This window comes from Mytilus galloprovincialis, chromosome 13 (assembly GCF_965363235.1).
Source record: "Mytilus galloprovincialis chromosome 13, xbMytGall1.hap1.1, whole genome shotgun sequence".
Taxonomy (NCBI): domain Eukaryota; kingdom Metazoa; phylum Mollusca; class Bivalvia; order Mytilida; family Mytilidae; genus Mytilus; species Mytilus galloprovincialis.
This window is the reverse complement of record NC_134850.1, coordinates 40,224,672-40,245,719: the sequence shown is the minus strand read 5'-3', so window position 1 is coordinate 40,245,719 and position 21,048 is coordinate 40,224,672. Positions and strand designations below refer to the sequence as shown.

General features: G+C 32.9%; 1 protein-coding gene across 2 annotated transcripts in view; it reads left to right on the top strand.

Moving 5' to 3' along the window:
• Positions 1–9,969: 9,969 nt before the first annotated feature.
• Positions 9,970–21,048, top strand: part of LOC143056997 (uncharacterized) — a 59,761-nt gene continuing 48,682 nt past the window's right edge. Inside the window, exons 1-2 of one of the 2 annotated variants that reach the window (XM_076230219.1) lie at positions 9,970–10,130; positions 19,997–20,056. The gene's annotated coding sequence lies outside the window, so the exon portion shown is untranslated. The remainder of the gene's footprint in view (positions 10,131–19,996; positions 20,057–21,048) is intronic. The other variant, XM_076230220.1, reaches the window with a different exon arrangement.

Here is a 21,048-nt window from a genome sequence, read left to right as displayed (position 1 = left end):
TCATTAGGGAAAACTTATGAAAAGTAAAACTAACCATGCAGATCTTACCACACAGAATGACTGTCATATACACGGAAATGCGTGTACCAAGGCAAGACTATGCCAGTTAAACGTTACAATTGTTCCAACGCGCTCTTTTTAGAGATTGATTGATGGTTAACACCATTTTCAGCACTGTTTACTATTTTGTGGTGGCCAGTTTTTATTGGTGGTTAAAGGCTAGAATTAGATTGACTGAAAAAGGAATGCATGGTCGACTATGAATATCAAATTATATTATTAAATCCTAAATGTCAGTTTTAAACAAGATTTTTGTACTTGTTTTCGTGAAATCCTAATTCAATATAATACACTTTTTAAGATCGAGGAACATTTATACAAATTAAAATTAACAATTTTTGGTCCGTTTTTAAACGTGCATTTTACAAACAACGGTATATTGCTGGGTCTTCCAAGTGCTCCACGAAAACCACTTTCTAAATTATTAACATCTATTTTATCAGCAATCAAAGACGGGCTTCAAAGTTATTGTGAAACTGCCTATTCTACAGGGGGCGTGAATCAGATGTGGATACTTAAAAATTCCAAAGATCTTTTAGAGTACATACAATCTAACTCTCTTGCATCTTGTAACAGTATTAAAACATTTGACTTTTCTACTCTTTACACTAGTATTCCACATTCCAAACTAAGAGAAAAATTGAAAGAGTTGGTATTGCTTTGCTTCATAAAAAAGAATTGCCAACGTAGATACAAGTATCTTGTCTTAGGGAGGAATAAATCCTACTTTGTAAAGGATCACTCTGATTCAAACAACAAATTCTCTGAAACTGATATTATCAAGATGCTCGATTTCTTGATTGACAACATATTTGTTACGTTCGGAGGACGTGTTTTTCAACAGACTGTCGGCATTCCAATGGGAACAAACTGTGCCCCTCTACTTGCCGACTTGTTTCTTTATTATTATGAGGCTGACTTCATGCAGGAACTTCTTAGGAAGAAAGATAAGAAGTTATCAATATCCTTTAACTCTACTTTCCGCTATATAGATGATATATAGATGATGTTCTTTCACTAAATAATTCAAAATTTGGTGGCTATGTGGAACGCACCTAGAGCTAGAGATAAAGGATACTACAGATACAGTTAAGTCGGCCTCAAATCTTGACTTAAATCTAGAAATTGACAATGAGGGTCGGTTGAAAACAAAACTTTTCGACAAAAGAGATGATTTCAGCTTTCCAATTGTGAACTTTCCATTTCTAAGTAGCAACATTCCAGCAGCACCTGCTTAATTACGGGGTATATATCTCCCAATTGATACGATATTCCCGTGCTTGTATTTCCTATCATGATTTTCTTGATAGAGGGTTGCTGATCACAAGGAAGCTATTAAACCAAGACTTCCAAATGGTGAAGTTGAAATCATCCCTTCGTAAATTTTACGGACGCCATCACGAGTTGGTTGACCGTTATTGAATAACCGTTTCACAAATGATATCGGATATGTTCCTTACGTCGTAACTGCAATCCCCTTCCCTTTCATGAATGTGACCTACCGAATTAGACTATTTACCGGATTTATCACATAAGCAACACGAAGGGTGTCACATGTGGAGCAGGATCTGCTTACTCTTCCGGAGCACCTGAATTCACCCCTAGTTTTTTGGTGCGGTTCGTGGTGTTTATTCTTTAGTTTTCTATGTTGTGTCATGAATGCTGTTGTTTGTTTGTCTTTTTCATTTTTAGCCATGGCGTTGTCAGTTTGTTTTAGATTTATGAGTTTGACTGTCCCTTTGGTATCTTTCGTCCCTCTTTTATGCAATTAGTAAGGTTACAATTTCCCAATATTTGTTTCACTCACAGGGTGAATATGTAAAAAGTTATCAAATTAGAAGTAGGAGTAACTTCCCCTGTAATCATACGAGGATTTGAAGTAAAATTCTATTTCAATCATATTCATCAAATATTTGTCAACAATTGTACATTTCTACATAAAATAAAAATGGTATGTAGCACTTCGTGATGCTGTTAGAGACATATAATTTATAAATAAAGGGAACAGTAGTATACCACTGTTCAAACTCGTAAATCTATGGACAAAAAACAAAATCGGGGTAACAAACCAAAACTGAGGGAATTGCATTAGATATAAGAGGAGAACAACGACACAACATTAAAATGTAAGACACACAGAAATTGACTCAGCATTAGACAAAATAGTTTCATTCTTTTACAAGTTGTACGTAAAGAATGTAATATCCAAACGTTCATGTTATAAAATAATGTCAATTTTGAATTCAAATTTATTAAATTTTACATTTTCAAGGCTGGATTCTCAACATCTAACCTTTCATTTTAATTTCTTTTTCTAGTTCTGACAGCAGTGCTAAATGCTCTTTTTATTGGAATTTGCTCTTACAGTCTGTCAACTCATATAATTTAATTCGTTTACAAGTATTAAAATTTCACATATTGATTGCAATAAAAAGAATTCTTACACTTTATACCATCATAATCAAACAACCAATATTCAACCAAACATCTGAATGACGAGACACTATATTTCAAATGACTATTGAAAATGAAGACGCGGCATAAAATAAAAAAAAAAAATAATGTAAAGCTACTGTTGAGTCCCACCATGTATGGTCAAATTTTGAACAGTGTAAATGAGGAAAAACTCACAATGCCAAACACACTTAATTCATTCATTGCATTATCATTATCATTTCCTAAATGTAAGCTGACTCTTTTGTGGTATCGATAATTCTAGCGTGCATCCATTCTGCAGATAACACAAGTCTGTGTCCACACTTATATATGTAAAGCTACTGTTGAGTCTCATTTCATATGGTCACATTTTGAAAAGTGTAAATGGGGCAATACTCACAAGGCCAAACACGCTAATTCATTCATTGCATTATCAATATCATTTCCAAAATGTAGTCCAGTCAATCTAGCAGAAATTGGACCCTAATCTTAAAGTAATTGTAACAGAAGACTTTTTAAGTTTTAATCTTTAGCATTGTACCCCAAATATACACAGAAAAAAGTCCAACAAAATATAACTTGAGGAAGACTAAAAAATAACGATTTTAAAATTCCTATGGAGATTTGCATTGATCTGTAAAAAAGGCAGAAATATTAATAAAAAATTAAACAAAATTATAACTTTACCGCTTCTATTCAGCAGAATGTATTGATTCTTGATATTTTAGCTGTCTTTAAAGTATAAAAACAACTCTAAATGTGTTTTTATATCTTTTATCAAGCTTCAACCTAGATTTCGTAATTTATTAGTTGACCATTTATTCAATGTGTCAACTTTTCAACATGACAAGGTAAAGAATATCATCTGTATAAAAATAATAAAACATATATTCTTCTTTTTGTGGTTTAAAGTTTGTTTAAACAATATGCTGAGCAAATATACCGATATGAAGTTGAACAATACCAAATTTTCACATTATTTTTACAAAATGGTCTCATATCCACAAATTTGCAATTTGCAATTTCTTAATTGAAAAATGTGAAAAGGAAAAACAATACCCATAACACTTCGGTTTTGTATATTTCATGAGCGGAAGATGGTATAATATAGTCAAATACGAACTTATAACCCCATCAAAGTATCATGTTTTACATAGAGATTAATACATGGCCTTTTCCATATCAGCCTGGGTATCATCCCGAGACCCCCATATCAGCCCGAGACGGAGTCGAGGTGCTGATATGGGTCGAGGGATGATACCCAGGCTGATATGGAAAAGGCCATGTATTAATCGCTTTATCATATACTTCCGACAATAGTTTAATGTAAGGCAAATAAACTAATGCAATAACTAAAACAGTCGAACACTTTATAAAGAAAATTAAAATTATGAATCAAATATACTATAGTTGTCCAACAACAGCATCATTAACTCCTTATATATTTATGGTAACATTTCCTATAGAATTTTGAAACATTGAAAATTTGGAAGAGTTTTACGATCATTACTACTCCATGTTTGTTGTACTATAAAATGATTCATAATTGTCAATGTCATTTGTTAGCAAGTATTAAACTATCCCCACAAAAGTTCCCGTAAATTTTGACGTCGTCATAAAAAACATCTGACGTCACAATGGAAAAGTAAACTGGCAACCGATACCGGAAACACCGGAAGTAACTTGCACGAGAGGCACTGATATGGGTTTTTTGCACGAGAGGCACTTGATATGGGTTATCAGCCCGGGTGGGAAGATATGGCTTGTGCACTTCCGCCCATTACACATATGCAAAAGCTATCATATTAATGCTAAGTATATGATAAATAAATTTTAAGAAAATCAAGACAACGAAAAACTGACAAAAAGGCTCATTATTGCAGAGTTATCTTCCCTTTCCTATGTTAATTTCCATAGGAAATACAAATTGGTGTTTTTTTTTTTTTTTTCCCTCAAGTTATATTTTGTGGGTCTTTTTTCTGTGTATAAAATTAATTGGGGCTTTATGTTATAGATTAGAACTAAAACATTTTCTGTTGCAATTAGTTTGAGGTTATACCTTAGATTGACTGGGCTATGATCTTTTGGATTATCGATAATTCTGTTTATCTTGCACCAATCATGCAGACAACACAAGTCTGTGTCCACACTTATATAATTAAAATTGGAGTTAACTTTCTTTGATAGGTTATCAGGCAAAATAATTACACCATATTTTCAATAAAAGTTAAAACATAATTACTAAATTTTATCAGAGACATATAATATAATTGTATTATATGTCTCTGATTTTATCATTGTTTTATAGTATGAAATATATATATAGAGAAAAATGTCTAGTGAAAACCGATGATTTATCAAAGTATTTAAAATTATTATTGAAAATGAATAGCAAGGGAAAAAAAAAAATATTGAGCATCCATTTGCTGCAATGTAATCGTATCTGACATGTAGTTGTAAACATGTAATTATTTCTAAAATCAGTCAGTGACAGTCTAATATATGTGTGCATATGAATAAAATCTTCTAATGTTTTTAACTGTCGTGTCAGTAACACAGTGTGGGAACGGAACTGTACGGTTTTCTAATAATTTGGTCATTCGGGAGACTGTCAAGCGGTGCTGCGACATTTGCAAAATAACAAGTTGCTTGATGGAAACTTTGACGAACTCTTATGTTCCTATATAACGTTTCTGCTTCAAGTTTTGATAGCTAAAACATTCTTTATGTAAATATGAACCAATAAAATAATAAGAAAGATATATGCATCCAAACGTTTTCCTTAGAATGTTGGAGCTCCGTGTAAAACGATCAAAATTGTCACACAACAGCGATCAAAATGTCAAATAAACATCGAAAAATCAATGTTTGCTACCTGAATCTTCACATGTACCTTTTCTGATATATAGTCTTACCTGTCTGAAAGTTTCACAGCCATTGTCCCAGTAGAAATCTAAATATATTCATTTTCTCCATATTTTTATTGACTGTACAATCGCTTGCAAGTTCACTGTAATATCACTCGGAGCCTTCCTGTACAATCGCTTGGAGCTTTCCTGTAGAATTGCTTGGCCAAATTTATTAAATACATTGTACATCTTTTATATTAGCTTGGGATTTTACATATTTTGACCACGAGCATCACTGAAGAGACATTATTTGTCGAAATGCGCATCTGGTGCAAAAAAATTGGTACCGTTAATGTTATTACTAACACTGGGTCGATGCCTCTGCTGGTGGACTGTTAGTCCCCGAGGGTATCACCAGCCCAGTAGCCAGTACCGGAGTACTGGCATGAAAATACGGATTTTTTGTGTTTTTAAACTTGCTGTTACAAAATGTTAAAATTATTATAAATTAAGGAATGTATCTCCCTCTTGCAAAGCTCTGATTCCTGTCACGGATTTGGCTATACTTTTTGGAACGTTTGGATTATAGCTCTACATCTTTTATATAAGCTTTGGATTTTACATATTTTGACCACGAGCATCACTGAAGAGACATTATTTGTCGAAATGCGCATCTGGTGCAAAAAAATTGGTACCGTTAATGTTATTGTATATGCATTGAATTGGTTGTTTCTTGCTGTTCTATTAAATTCATCTATGGTATTTGAAGTGAAAATAAAACCGGTCATTTTGTGATTTTACTTTTTTCTTTGACAATTTAGATTCTATCAAGGAACCCTTTTAAGGCGACTATATCAGAGACAAAAACAAAATGTGTACAATAGATATAAAAATGAAGGTGTGGTATGATTGCCAAAGAAACAACTCTCCACAAGAGACCAAAATGACACAGAAATTACCAACTATAGGTTACCGTACGGTCGTCAACAATGAGCAAAGCCCATACCGCATAGTCAGCTATAAAATGCCCCGAAAAAAACAATGTAAAACGAGAAAACTAACGGCTTATTTATGTACAAAAAATGAACGAAAAACAAATATGTAACATATAAACACAAAACCACTGGATAAGTATACAAAACAAAAAGAAAAGGACAGTACAAAATATGTTAAGAATCTAATCTAAAATAAAACTGAAAATAATCCTGTTACAAAATAAATATTTATACATACCGAAAAGGTGACTAGATTCTCTTTGAGGGTAATTAGCATATTTTGAATTTTACTTAATATATTATTTACCAGTAATTTAAAAAAATAATAATAAATACATATTTGAACAATACAACAAAATATTTTTCATCACAGGATCGGAATATTGTAACTTGATATGTACCATAGTTTGTCTGATTTTCCATTGAAAAAGGTGTGAGGGTATCGACACATACACCACAGTTCCATATCGACCTCTGATTAGTTTACCAGAAGATTGAAAATGGTCATGTGATGTATGTTAGATACCTCACACTTTTAGCCAGAAACTACAATGTAACACATTTTCTTACCTGTGATATCAGCAAAGCTTTCTCGAGAAATTTAGCTCCTCCTATGGTGTATCTACACATACCCAACACTTTTTAATTTGGTAGCTATAACAAGGAATTCGAATGTGGAATGGTGGTAGCTAACCACTGATCCAAGAAAAAACACGTATATGTCAATAAACATGATATTAAAATAAGAAGATGTGGTATAATTTCAAATGAGATGTCTGTTTATTACAAGCTATAGCTACTGGTAGAAAAAGCTCCTGTAAAATTAAATTTTATCAAGGATGGGAGAGGACTTGTAATCTGAAAGACAGAGAAAACACAAAATCCTTCAACATGATTTTTTTTTATATCAATGTCACGATTCAGCAACTTTTCAGTATTCCCCACTATAGCATCCGACAAACGAACGAACGTTGTTTTTTTTTAGTAAGAACAACATTTTTATCAAACCACATTTATCTGTTTATATCTTCAATATAAAAATAAGGAGATGTGATATGATTGTCAAAGTTCAAAAAAATAAATGGATTTAAGCAATTATCATAGTCGTCGGCTATAAAAGGTCCCGACATGAAAAATAAGAATCAATACCTTTCGAATTTAACTGACGGCCTATTTCATAATAAAACTATTTACGAAAAATATATATGACAGACATGAACCAACGACAACCACTAAACTACGAGCTCTTGACTTGAAACAGGTACATAAAGAATTTGGCAGGGTTAAAAGTCTGTGTGCGCTCATTTCTCCCCAAAACTAGCACAGCACAAGACCAAACTATAAAAAATCAGATGAATGATCGGAGCATCATACTGTTATTGACGATATCAGACCAGGTGCGGATCCCGCCTTTCTGCAAAAGGGGGATCCAAACCACGGAACACACTGAAACGTCCACAAAATAAAAAAATAATCGGAAAAAATGGGGTTTCAACCACCAAAACTCCCTCTCCCCGCATACCGGATCCGCTAATGCAGGCTGCATCCATTCAAATAAAAGCTTCAAACATCATTAACACTTTAAAATGTGTAATTTACGTTTAAAAAAATGAAAAAAAAAAAAAAACAATACCAAATAAGTAACTGTTAAATCGTAACAGAAAAAGTAGTCTGGTTGGCCAAACGATGAAAAGAAAAGCTCCAAGCGATTGTACAGGAAGGCTCCGAGTGATATTACAGTAAACTTGCAAGCGATTGTACAGTCAATAAAAATATCCGACATGGAGAAAATGAATATATTTAGATTTCTACTGGGACAATCGCTTTGAAACTTTCAGATAGGTAAGACTATATATCAGAAAAAGTACATGTGAAAATTCAGGTAGCAAACATTGATTTTTCGATGTTTACTTGACATTTTTGATCGCTGTTGTGTGACAATTTTGATCGTTTTACACGGAGCTCCACCATTCTAAGGAAAACGTTTGAATGCATATATCTTTCTTATTATTTTATTGGTTCATATTTACATAAAGAATGTTTTAGCTATCAAAACTCGAAGCAGAAACGTTATATAGGAACATAATAGTTCATCAAAGTTTCCATCAAGCAACTTGTTATTTTGCAAATGTCGCAGCACCGCTTGACAGTCTCCCGAATGACCAAATTATTAGAAAACCGTACAGTTCCGTCCCACACTGTGAGTAAAATAAAGATAAAAATGAAAGTTAAAAATCCGACTATATATCAGAAAAAGTACATGTGAAAATTCAGGTAGCAAACATTGATTTTTCGATGTTTACTTGACATTTTTGATCGCTGTTGTGTGACAATTTTGATCGTTTTACACGGAGCTCCACCATTCTAAGGAAAACGTTTGAATGCATATATCTTTCTTATTATTTTATTGGTTCATATTTACATAAAGAATGTTTTAGCTATCAAAACTTGATAAGATAAGATAAGATATTTTTATTTCCAATTATGGGCCCCAAAGGGCATAAACATTACAACATCAATAATTTTTTCACAATACAATACAAACAATGAGATAAAAAAAAAAAAAAAGTTAAACGAGAACTATTTAAGTTCTTAAAGAATACGTAGATAAAGAATCTATAGTATGTTGGTTTTTTTTAATACTAATGCATTTTATTACAAGTGTGGTTGATATAGATAACAAACAAGCAGCCCAAAAAGAAAAAAAAAAAAAAAAAAAAAAAAAATAGATATCCACATATGTATAGTACACAAAAAGTTGGATCAATTAAATATATAATAATTAGCCAAAAAGAAAGTAGAAATTAAACATGTCCATGACTCATCCTGTGTCAGCAGCAAATAGGAAAGCATTATGGTTTCCTAAAGGCAGCTGACACCAGGGGACGATACCTTATGGGCCATAGGCATGTAAAATGTGTGTAAATGTCTCTTTCCTACCTGTATCAAAAGCAAACAAGGAAGCATCATAGGTAACTTGAATGCAGTTGATACCAGGGGACGATGCCTCAAGGATATAAGAGAACATTTGAATAAATAATATATCTTAACAATTATTTTTTTTTTTATCAAAACTTGAAGCAGAAACGTTATATAGCAACATAATAGTTCATCAAAGTTTCCATCGAGCAACTTGTTATTTTGCAAATGTCGCAGCACCGCTTGACAGTCTCCCGAATGACCAAATTTGTAGAAAACCGTACAGTTCCGTTCCCACACTGTGAGTAAAATAAAGATAAAAATAAAAGTTAAAAATCACTTTCTCAAAGTCAGGAATATGGCAGTTGTTATCCATTCGTTTAATGTATTTTGTCATTTGATTTTGCCATGTGATGATGGACTTTCCGATTGAATTTTCCTCGGAGTTCAGTATGTTTTGTGATTTTACTTTTTGCATCATACCGCTTATCCGACAGAACTATATAGCTATGTACAGATAAAGCAAGAATTTGTATATCCTTGGATAAAATTGCATCTGTGAATGACACTATATATAATGCAAGAACATGATACATTATGAGTTCGTCGAATATCTATGTTAACTTCATTGGTCGGGGCAGGGTAAGGGGTTTTCGCATGACTTGTTTTTCAGCAGTCGCGTGCCATTTATTGAACCCTGAAAGATAAGTTGCATGGCTGCGGAAAAAAATCAATAGTATTACGTGTAACAGTCATGCGTTAACCGTTTATGATTGACCTAAATATGATCTAGATAAAATAGTGAACTGATAAGACTAGTTTCAAGTCGAGGCAACGCATCGTTACACAGGAAGATACACAGTTATGGATGGTAAGTCAAGTGCATATTTTGACTGCTTTGCATGACTGCTCATTGTGGGCTCTGAGAGCGGCTAATGAAATAATGAAATATCTGTGTCTAACTGTTTACCTCGGGAATTCTGCTTAAAGAGTAGCTTATGCTTTATCTGAGGAAAATATAATTTAGTGTTTTCAATGTCACCACTGAATAATTTGCTGTTTTTTTCCTAAAGCACAAGTAATGAAGTATATAAAAAGTCATGTTGGTTAAACACTCAGACTCAGTACTGGCTCATGTTATGCACATGTTATGTGACAGTACAGACTATAGATGAAGCTTATTTATAATTATTTATATATTATTATTTATTGCCAGGTTTAACTTTTATCTTTCTTCAACACAATAAACTTTATTTATAACCATGTGATAACTATTCTATAAAAATAAGGGGGTGTTTGGGGGGGGGGGCAGGTGAAATTAATATGTTATATATATTAGTAGTCCTAATAATTATGACGTCTGGCAAGGCTATTTTATTTTTTTTCTGGGACGCCTTCTACAACGTCGTAGGAAGGCATCCCAGAAAAAAATTAAAATAGCCTTGCCAGACGTCATTATTATTTGGACTAATATATTACTGACAATTATTTTCCATATGCAGGACTGTCAATAAAAGAATTAAGTATATGTACATGTAGGAGATTAAAACCCAAAAGTAGCCAACCCATCAATGCGGTCAGTGAGCTGTTCGACCCGGGAAGCTTCCTGGTACCGTTAATGTTATTGCTACCACTGGGTCAATACCTCTGCTGGTGGACTGTTAGTCCCCGAGGGTGTCAACAGCACAGTAGCTAGCACTTCGGTACTGTCATGAAAATACAGATTTTTTGTGTTATCAAAATTTGCTGTTACAAAATGTTAGAAAATTATAAATTAAGGAATGTATCTCCCTCATGCAAAGCTCTGATTACTTTCACGGATATGGCTATACTTTTTGGACCTTTTGGATTATAGCTCTTCATCTTTTATATAAGCTTTGGTTTTTCAAATATTTAAGCCACGAGCATCACTGAAAAGACATGTATTGTCGAAATGCGCATCTGGTGCAGGAAAATTGGTACCGTTAATGTTATTCCTCACTGTCATTTATAGATTTAGTCATAGGTGTATCTAGAAGGGCCCCCTCTTTTGTGGGAAAAATTGGTTTATTATAGAGAATCACTAAAGCGTCTACTGGAGCAGGCCCCCTCCTTAGGTCAGTAATCAGAACCCCTCTTACAAAAAGTTCTGGATCCACCACTGTTAGTTTTAGGGTGCTGTGCAAGGTTAAAAGTACATTGACATATAACTGCTTTTATCCTTGTCATTTAAACTCTTGTTGTTATTTTTTAATTGGCAATCATCATCCTTATTTTTATAATGAGCTGGAAGAGTAGGTCACTTTTCAAGCTTTCATGATGATAAGGTAGAGAAACTAAGATGAAATATATGATAAGGTTGCTGATTGAATGATGAGTATCAGCAAATATTGCTTTTTCTCAGATGCACAGTAGAAATTGCATCAGAATACTGAGATATTTGTCAAAAGTATTATTTCTCAATGAACTACATGAAGTTAAATCTGACAGTATAGTAAAATTATCTGTAAATTTTGTGTTAAAAAATATGAGGAAACATTTCTGATATTCCAAACAGGCTAAAAGAGTGAGGCGCTGAATGTCTTATCTGCTCATCTCTACCACAGGCAGATTGAAACCCTTATTCTGTTATATTTAGTAATAGAAAAGTAGGCAAAAAAATAAATCTAATCCGAAAAGGGCAGACAATGCTATAGCCAAAACTATTAAGAAAAATATCATGAAAATGATGAATAAACAACAGTTCACAAAACATTATACAACTATATATGGAACTAAAGATTTAGCAACTCAAATCACAAACAAAAAGCTTGAAATCATCAACTCAGGAAGGGTAGACAACTCTAGCTTCTCTAGAGCAACATGCAGTTCTATTTTTAATGAAAAAAAAAAAAACTCAAATTCTACAAATAATTCAGCATAATTGAACTTGTCAATCAACTCCTTATTAAATTTTGTACAAATTTAAGGTTTATTTGTTATTATGTTGTGTACTCAGTCAGAGGTCAAGCCGAAGGTCAAGAGTCTGGGCCGAGATCTTGTCATTACTATACCAATAAAGTCCATTGAGCACATTTGATTCAAATTGGTTTAAATAATCATTGTCATGTTTGAATACCATGAAAATAGGATGCCTTTAATTTATTTTCATGGTCAGAGGTGAATCTCAAGCTGAGGTCCAAGACTATATATTTAACAGTAAGACGTAGAGTAAAGTCCTTTATATTACATGTCAAATTTGGTATAAAGAGCGGATGAATGTCTACTGTTGATTTTTCAAGTTCTATGCAACTTGATTCCCATTGCGAGAGAATTTTCCTATTTATTTATTATCCTTAGGGTTAGTGTGAAATTTTTTATTAAGAACCCATGTAAAAAATATGTTACCTGATACAGGCTGAACCACATTGTTAAACCTTGAATTTACATGTATACTTCAAGCTTGATATTCCTAATTATCATGTAAGAAGTATAATAAAGTTAAAGTAAGAGGCAGTTCTAGGAAACAAACTTAAATTATATATGGTCAGGGGATAAATCTGCTTTTCATTGTCTTAAGTACTGTACAGACTCAGTGGCGGATCCAGAATTGTTCATAAGTGGGGCCCACTGACTGCCTAAAAAGGGGCCCTCTCCCGTCACTTTTCAGTGATTCCCTTTATAACCAACCAAAATTTTTCCAGAAAAGAGGGGGCCCTGCCCCCCTAAATCTGCCTCTGAGACTAAAGCAATTCTAAGCTTTGATAAAATGTACCTACATGTATCACCAGCAAATCAAGGATTGTCAAGTTAAAGCTAAGTCCCACCAAGATTTAAAGTTGTGAACCCCTCTTCCCTCCTCCTCCTTCTTATCCTAAATTATAAGGAAATTTTATAAAATTTTATGTCTGACCTTAATTCGTTACTAGTATTGTAGGTAGATTAAATCAAAGCTATTATTTTAGTAATAATAATAGTAAGAATAGTGGAAATTTAAGTGATTTATGTAAATGTATTTGATATCCTGCATTATCATGCTTTCCTGAACATTAGGTCAAATGACTGAATGATCCCCCTCCTTTAAGTTTGAAATTGAACCTTTTGCATACATCATTATATATTGTTACAATGTATGAATTAGATACAGCAAGTCACACTTACACCTTCATCATGGCATGGATATATCTGATGTCTTCATATCTGTAAAAGTATTTTTTGTCATTTGCACTTTTTAAATAATCAATGAATGATTAAGGTAACCAGCTTTCAGGGAACCAGTTATCTGATCTGTGATTTACATCTCTTTTCACTTATATCATCATCTCTCAATAAACTTTATTACCCTAAAAATTAATTAAAGGTTTTCTTGTTCTCTGATGAAATTTCATTACTTTGACTGTGTTTGATGTTGGTAACATGTTACCGGAGCGTGAATTGTCAAGTTCCGCTGACTGCCTTCATGATTTGGTTGGCTAGGTAACATACACAGATGTCATAGCCATGAGCCAAGATGCATCCATCATTTCTCAGCTAATGGATTTTTCCTTCATTCTGTTTTATCTCAGTTCACTGACTTGTATATTTGCTCTTAATGACTTTGAAGTAATTACAGTTTTTTTTCTTGATTTCCAAGCTTTTTTTTCTTTAAAAACAACTAATTATTAGAATGAACTTGTATAAACACCTGGTTAGATTTCTGAAATTTAAAATTTGCACTTTTTTGTCTATCATATACTGTAAATTCAGAAATTATTGCATGCCTTTATTATTTTGTTTTTGTCATTTTAGACTTAAATACGATTTTATTTTTTGTGATATTGAGAAAAATCCTGTTTAATTCATATAAAAAATTCCTCAAATGTGAGTTTAAATTATTGCAATTATAACCTTGTTGCATTATTTGCAATAATTTCTGAATTTTCAGTAGTCATTGTTGTATCCATACTTGGTTATGTATCTTTGGTTCTTATATATTTAAATACATTTACATTTTAACCATAGGTTGTTAAAAGTTCTTAATTGCACTCTGTTCTGGAACTAAATGCACTTCACTTTCTGCCAATGTACTCTTAATTAAAGGTAAGCAAATAACAGGTAATCAATCATTGATACCTTACTCCTGTTACTGACAGACATCCATGAAATTTTTATCAACTTTTTATTAGGAATTACAAAGTGGCCTTGAGGAGGATTAGCTGCGGTATTCAGGCTCTGACTTAAATAGTCTAAATTTTAATCCGAATCTCAACTTTGAAAGTTTATTATATATCCCCCCCCCCCACCAAACTATGAGTGTGAAAAATTAAAGAGCTGTTTTGTTACCGATTTTATATTCGATGAAATTATGCTCTGTTGCTCAATATTGAAAGTTTCTAACAATATTTTTTGATGTAATAGGTGGGGGGGGAGCATCATCTGACCCCCCTCCTCTACTATGGGTGTAAAAAATTTTAATGTTTTTTTGTTACCACAGAATTTTCTGATAAAATTTTACTTTGTTGCTCAACATGTAATCAGTATCTAATTGACACAGGTTTGTAAAAATTATATGTATGTCTTTTAAATATTCATGTAATATGTACATGTATGAACTTGCGTCACATTTCTCTCAGCAAGCTCTGTGAATCAGACCACCATAATATTTATTACTGTTTTACTGAACAATATTTGTAACATAAATAACCTTGAGGTCACTAAATGTTCCCCCAATTTATATAATGTCATGATGACATAGGTAGACTTTGATAAGTTGGGAACAAGAATTTTTGAGGTATTGATATACAGCTCAATCTTTAAAAATCTAAAAGATTATTATATGACCACAAAAAATTTATAAAAGCACTTTTTTTTAATTTTTTTTGGTTTGGTTGGGTCGTTGTCCCTTTGACACATTACCCATTTCCATTCCCAGTTTTATAGAGTAGTTTGTTCTTTTTTTTTTATTTAATTAATGAATTTAACCAGATCATTGTTGTTACTGTTTTGTTTTTTCAATATTTTGTTTTTGTCCTATTGTCAAGGTCATATATTAACCTGTGCATGGTGGGAAGCTGTCTCATTTGCAATCATTCCACATCTCCTTTGTATTCCAGTGTAATGACTTGAAGAAAATCACATAATATTAATTCTTGTATGCAGATGTATTCAGGTAGACATTATATTGGAGCATGTTCCGTGTGGTAATATAGAAATTATAGTTAAACTGTCATTACTTAAAAATTAGATTTTAATGGAAAGATTTATAGAAATTTATTGAAGAGAATAATACCAATTTAATTTCAATATTTGAATGAATATGGAAAATGAAACACCTATTGTATAAAATTTATGTAGATATTTTGCAATATGTTTCCTCTTTTTTTGATTAATCCTGTTGTAATATTAGCTGAAGCATATCTGATATAAAGTATGCGTCTGCATGACTTGGTTCATGAATTTTCATTAGACTTTAAAGCTTTGTTCTTCGTTTTAAGGATCATTTATCCCGTAAATTACAATACTGAGATCGCGGAGCATGAAAATGTCAAAGGCTCTGGTATTCCGCATGGTTTGATCTAGTAATGAACAAAATCATGTATTGTTATAAAAATTAATGCATATCAATATCTGGCGTGTTGTTATGGCTAATGAAGTCAGCCTTGGATCTTATTTTTCCAAATTAAAATGTGTTTTCTGTACTGATGGCAGTGATTATTCACTTGGCCTGGAGGAGAAAATCAGTTGATATCACTTGTCAGTTTGTCATTAGCTCAGTTCTCCGTTATTAGAATATGAGAAGGGATTCATTCCGATTACAATCATCACAGATTGTGTGATTACTGAAGACATCATTTTGTAAAGAAAGCAACAATTTTCAATGTTTGGAAATTTATTCAAACCAAAATGTTGAGCTTAAGTTCTTTTATGTTGGTCTTTGCCTATTTTCTTGGGGGTTAAGGGAACTCTTAAGTCTATGCCTATTTTGTAGGGGTTTTAAAGGGAACTCTTTAGTCTATGCCTATTTTGTCAATATAAGGGAACTCTTTAATCTATGCGTATTTTGTCAGGGTATCAAAGACAACTCTTAAGTCTATGCCTATTTTTCCGGGGTTCAAATGGAACTCTTTAGTCTATGTCTGTTCTGACGGGGTTTCAAAGGGAACTCTTTAATCTATGCCTTTTTTGTCAGGGTTTCAAAGGGAACTCTTTAGTCTATGCATATTTTGTCAGGGTTTCAAAGGGAACTCTTTAGTCTATGCATATTTTGTCAGGGTTTCAAAGGGAACTCTTTAGTCTATGCATATTTTGTGTGTAAAAGTCACTACATCAACTGCTTGATAAACGAATTAGGTATTGACAATTCACTTGGTAACTCAACATATACCCTCACGACACTTACCAAAGAGGAAATCCTGGATAATCATAGGTCTGTTCTATGTTCCTTTGGAATTTCAACCAAAGATGAAGAACTGGATCTTCCATCACTGTATTGGATACCTAAACTACATAAGTGTCCTTACAAACAACGGTATATTGCTGGGTCTTCCAAGTGCTCCACGAAACCTCTTTCTAAATTATTAACATCTATTTTATCAGCAATCAAAGACGGGCTTCAAAGTTATTGTGAAACTGCCTATTCTAGAGGTGGCGTGAATCAGATGTGGATACTTAAAAATTCAAAAGATCTTTTAGAGTACATACAATCTAACTCTCTTTCATCTTGTAACAGTATTAAAACATTTGACTTTTCTACCCTGTACACAAGTATTCCACATTCCAAACTAAAAGACAAATTGAAAGAGTTGATATTACTTTGCTTCATAAAAAAGAATGGCCAACGTAGATACAAGTATCTTGTCTTAGGGAGGGATAAATCCTACTTTGTAAAGAATCACTCTGATTCAAACAAAAAATTCTCTGAAACTGATATTATCAAGATGCTTGATTTCTTGATTGACAACATATTTGTTACGTTCGGAGGACGTGTTTTTCAACAGACTGTCGGCATTCCAATGGGAACAAACTGTGCCCCTCTACTCGCCGACTTGTTTCTTTATTATTATGAGGCTGACTTCATGCAGGAACTTCTTAGGAAGAAAGATAAGAAGTTAGCAATATCCTTTAACTCTACTTTCCGCTATATAGATGATGTTCTTTCACTAAACAATTCAAAATTTGGTGACTATGTGGAACGCATCTATCCAATCGAACTAGAGATAAAGGATACTACAGATACAGTTAAGTCGGCTTCATATCTTGACTTACATCTAGAAATTGACAATGAGGGTCGGTTGAAAACAAAACTTTACGACAAAAGAGATGATTTCAGCTTTCCAATTGTGAACTTTCCATTTCTAAGTAGCAACATTCCAGCAGCACCTGCATACGGGGTATATATCTCCCAATTGATACGATATTCCCGTGCTTGCATTTCCTATCATGATTTTCTTGATAGAGGTTTGCTGCTCACAAGGAAGCTATTAAACCAAGAGTTCCAAATGGTGAAGTTGAAATCATCCCTTCGTAAATTTTACGGACGCCATCACGAGTTGGTTGACCGTTATGGAATAACCGTTTCACAAATGATATCGGATATGTTCCTTACGTCGTAACTACAATCCCCTTCCCTTTCATGAATATGACCTACCGAATTAGACTATTTACCGGATTTGTAATCACTTAAGCAACACGACGGGTGCCACATGTGGAGCAGGATCTGCTTACCCTTCCGGAGCACCTGAGATCACCCCTAGTTTTTGGTGGGGTTCGTGTTGTTTATTCTTTAGTTTTCTATGTTGTGTCGTGTGTACTATTGTTTTTCTGTTTGTCTTTTTTATTTTTAGCCATGGCGTTGTCAGTTTGTTTTAGATTTATGAGTTTGACTGTCCCTTTGGTATCTTTCGTCCCTCTTTTGTCAGTGTTTCAAAGGGAACTCTTTAGTCTATGCATATTTTGTCAGAGTTTCAAATGGAACTCTTTAGTCTATGCATATTTTGTCAGGGTTTCAAGGGGAACTCTTTAGTCTAATGTACAATGTACTTGAATTAGAATAAAATTAAAGAAGGTAAAATTGACACATATCCATAAAAATAAATTTTTTATCAACTTATATATATGAAAATTGAAAAGCATGTGTAAATCTTTTTTTGTTAGTTTTCCAAGTATGAAAAATATGAGAACATGGCAAAAAAATTACAATGCTGCCAACATAGCTCCTTAATTTCAATATGTAATTGTGTGGTTGTTTGATGTGGATTAAATATTCTATTTAAGGGGAAGACAGATAAAGATCATCTTAATGAATACTTACCATTAATAGCACTTAAAATTACCACTTTATTATCACTTTTATATAAACAATAGAAAAAACAAAGGATATGGGGTATCCTCCATTTCACAAAATCTTTAAAAAAAATCAGCTGTTTACAACACACCCACAACTGAGAGATTTGTGTTCCTAACTTAAAGGTTATATTAACCATCCTTGCAAAATATATCACACATGATTGAAGCAAAGTTTTAGAATTGGAATTTTTCTAGTCTATTTAAAAAACCTATTTTAAGAAAACTTTGTTTGTAATAAATAAAGAATACATGAAGTACTGATCTTCGAGAACTCCCAGCTATGAAATCTGGTGGATATCAAAATTAAATTGACCATCACAACACCTGTTTGTGGTAACTACTTTTTTGCAAATGGTCAGTTGAATTCAAATTTTATATGAATATTATGGTGCTTATCAAAGCAATAGTGAAAAAGGGAAATGTCCACAATACACTATAAAGAAACAACAGCTAGGGAAACAAGGACTCACCTCCAAAACTGCCATTAACTTGGCATGCTTTCGAATAACTCAAAGGAGATCAGTAAAAGACACTTCTTACACCAAACTATCCCCAAAATCATGAAATTCTCTTTACACTAATATTCAAATGAAAGTTGAAGTTTGAAATGGAAACATAGTTTTTCTTTTTAAAGAAAAGACCAGATTATTTATTGACAGAAACAATATAGACTTTGAAATTACAATAGCACAAAATACAACTCTGAAAACTAACAAAAAAGCAACACAACTCCCTTAGAAAATTGATTAGGGTTGAAATTAGGAAGGGATAGCAGTTCCTACTCCACTGCTAGAGGCACATATTGTGTTACTTATAGCAAGTATAAAGTGGCATATTGTGATGTGGCATATTTGTGGGTACAACAATCCTGACATATCTGTAGGCCATCTGAGACACTGATATCCCATAAGGGTCATTCAAATTATGATGAGATCCATTAAACTTTCTAAAGGTATGCCTCACTTCATATAAATTTGGAATAACTTGGATAACTTTTTCATCAGTGTGACCCAAAATATAAGGTTGATTTGATTGAAATGTAAATTTCTAGTAATGTGCTATTTTTTTGCAAAATGTGTGTGACACAGTTTTTTAAATTTGAAAAAAAAGAAAATGCATTTAATTGGTTATACATAGTATTATGACATTAAGATATACTAGATAAAATATGTCTTAATATTTCCCCAAATTTAACATGCATAAGCATGCCTTTCATTTTTACCCTTAGAATCTTTTAAATGTTATGACCTCATTGTATTTAAATTGGCAATACATATGTTGCAAGTGAAGTTTGAAATCGGATACGCACGATTGAACAAACAGTATAAATCATAAGTTACAGAATCTCTAATAAATGGGAATTATTTCTGCATGACTGCACACCTGGATAGAAAACATACAATAAGATGCCAAATTCTTAATTACCTTCAGTTTAAAATGTTTGTTTATTTGCAGATAATAAGAGCATCTGTCTATAGGTAGATATAATGGAGTGTGAATTAAACAGAAATTAAGGTTAGTTTAAGGACATAAATTAGGCCAGAACATTAATTCAAGGATCTTTTGTCTTAGAAATCAGTATGTCAGTAATGTTTCTAGACTGAAATAATTGGCAAAAAATTTAAATATATATTAAAAAATTGTTGTAAGAAAGACCCTTTAAGCTTTTTTGAAATTCACATTTGGCTGCTTATCGAGTAGGGACACAGTCTTGCCCAGTTTGGCACTAGGTAATTTTCTTTTGGGTGATGAAGATCTGTAAAACGTTGATTTTTTTAACACCTTTAAAAAATGTCATAGCATTCAGGAAATAGGGATGCCTATATTCTGCTGAAGTACAAAATTTAGAAGAGCTAGATAGTTACCATATCTTATATACAGATACCTTATGGTCAAAAGTTTCTGTCTGGCATGTGTCCAGTGTCCTTGGCCTCATTTTCATTGTTCAGTGTCCCTGACCTCATTGTCATGGTTCATTGACTGCTTGATAAAAGTAATTTTATATCACATGATTTTTTTCGGTGATTTTTGAGAAATATGAACAGCAAAATACTTTTAGACAATTATATGATATAAGGTATACATATCAGTCAGATAAGGTTCACCTGACCTTTTACCTCATTTCTTTTTCTCAGATGCTATAGGTTAACTATTTTTTATTAGCTCACCTAGCCCAAAGCGCCAAGTGAGCTTTTCTCATCACTTGGTGTATGGTGTCCAGCTTCGTCCATCGCCCGTCGTCGTTAACTTTTACAAAAATCTCCTCTGACACTACTTGGCCAATGGAACCAAACTTTGCCACAATCATTATTGGGGTATCCAGTTTAAAAATTGTATGGCGTGACCCGGGCAACCAACCAAGATGGCCACCATGGCTAAAAAAAGAACATAGGGGTAAAATGTAGATTTTTACTTATAACTCTGAAACCAAAGTATTTAGAGCAAATCTGACAGTGGTGAAATTGTTTATCAAGTCAAGATCTATCTGTTTTTTAAATTTTCAGATA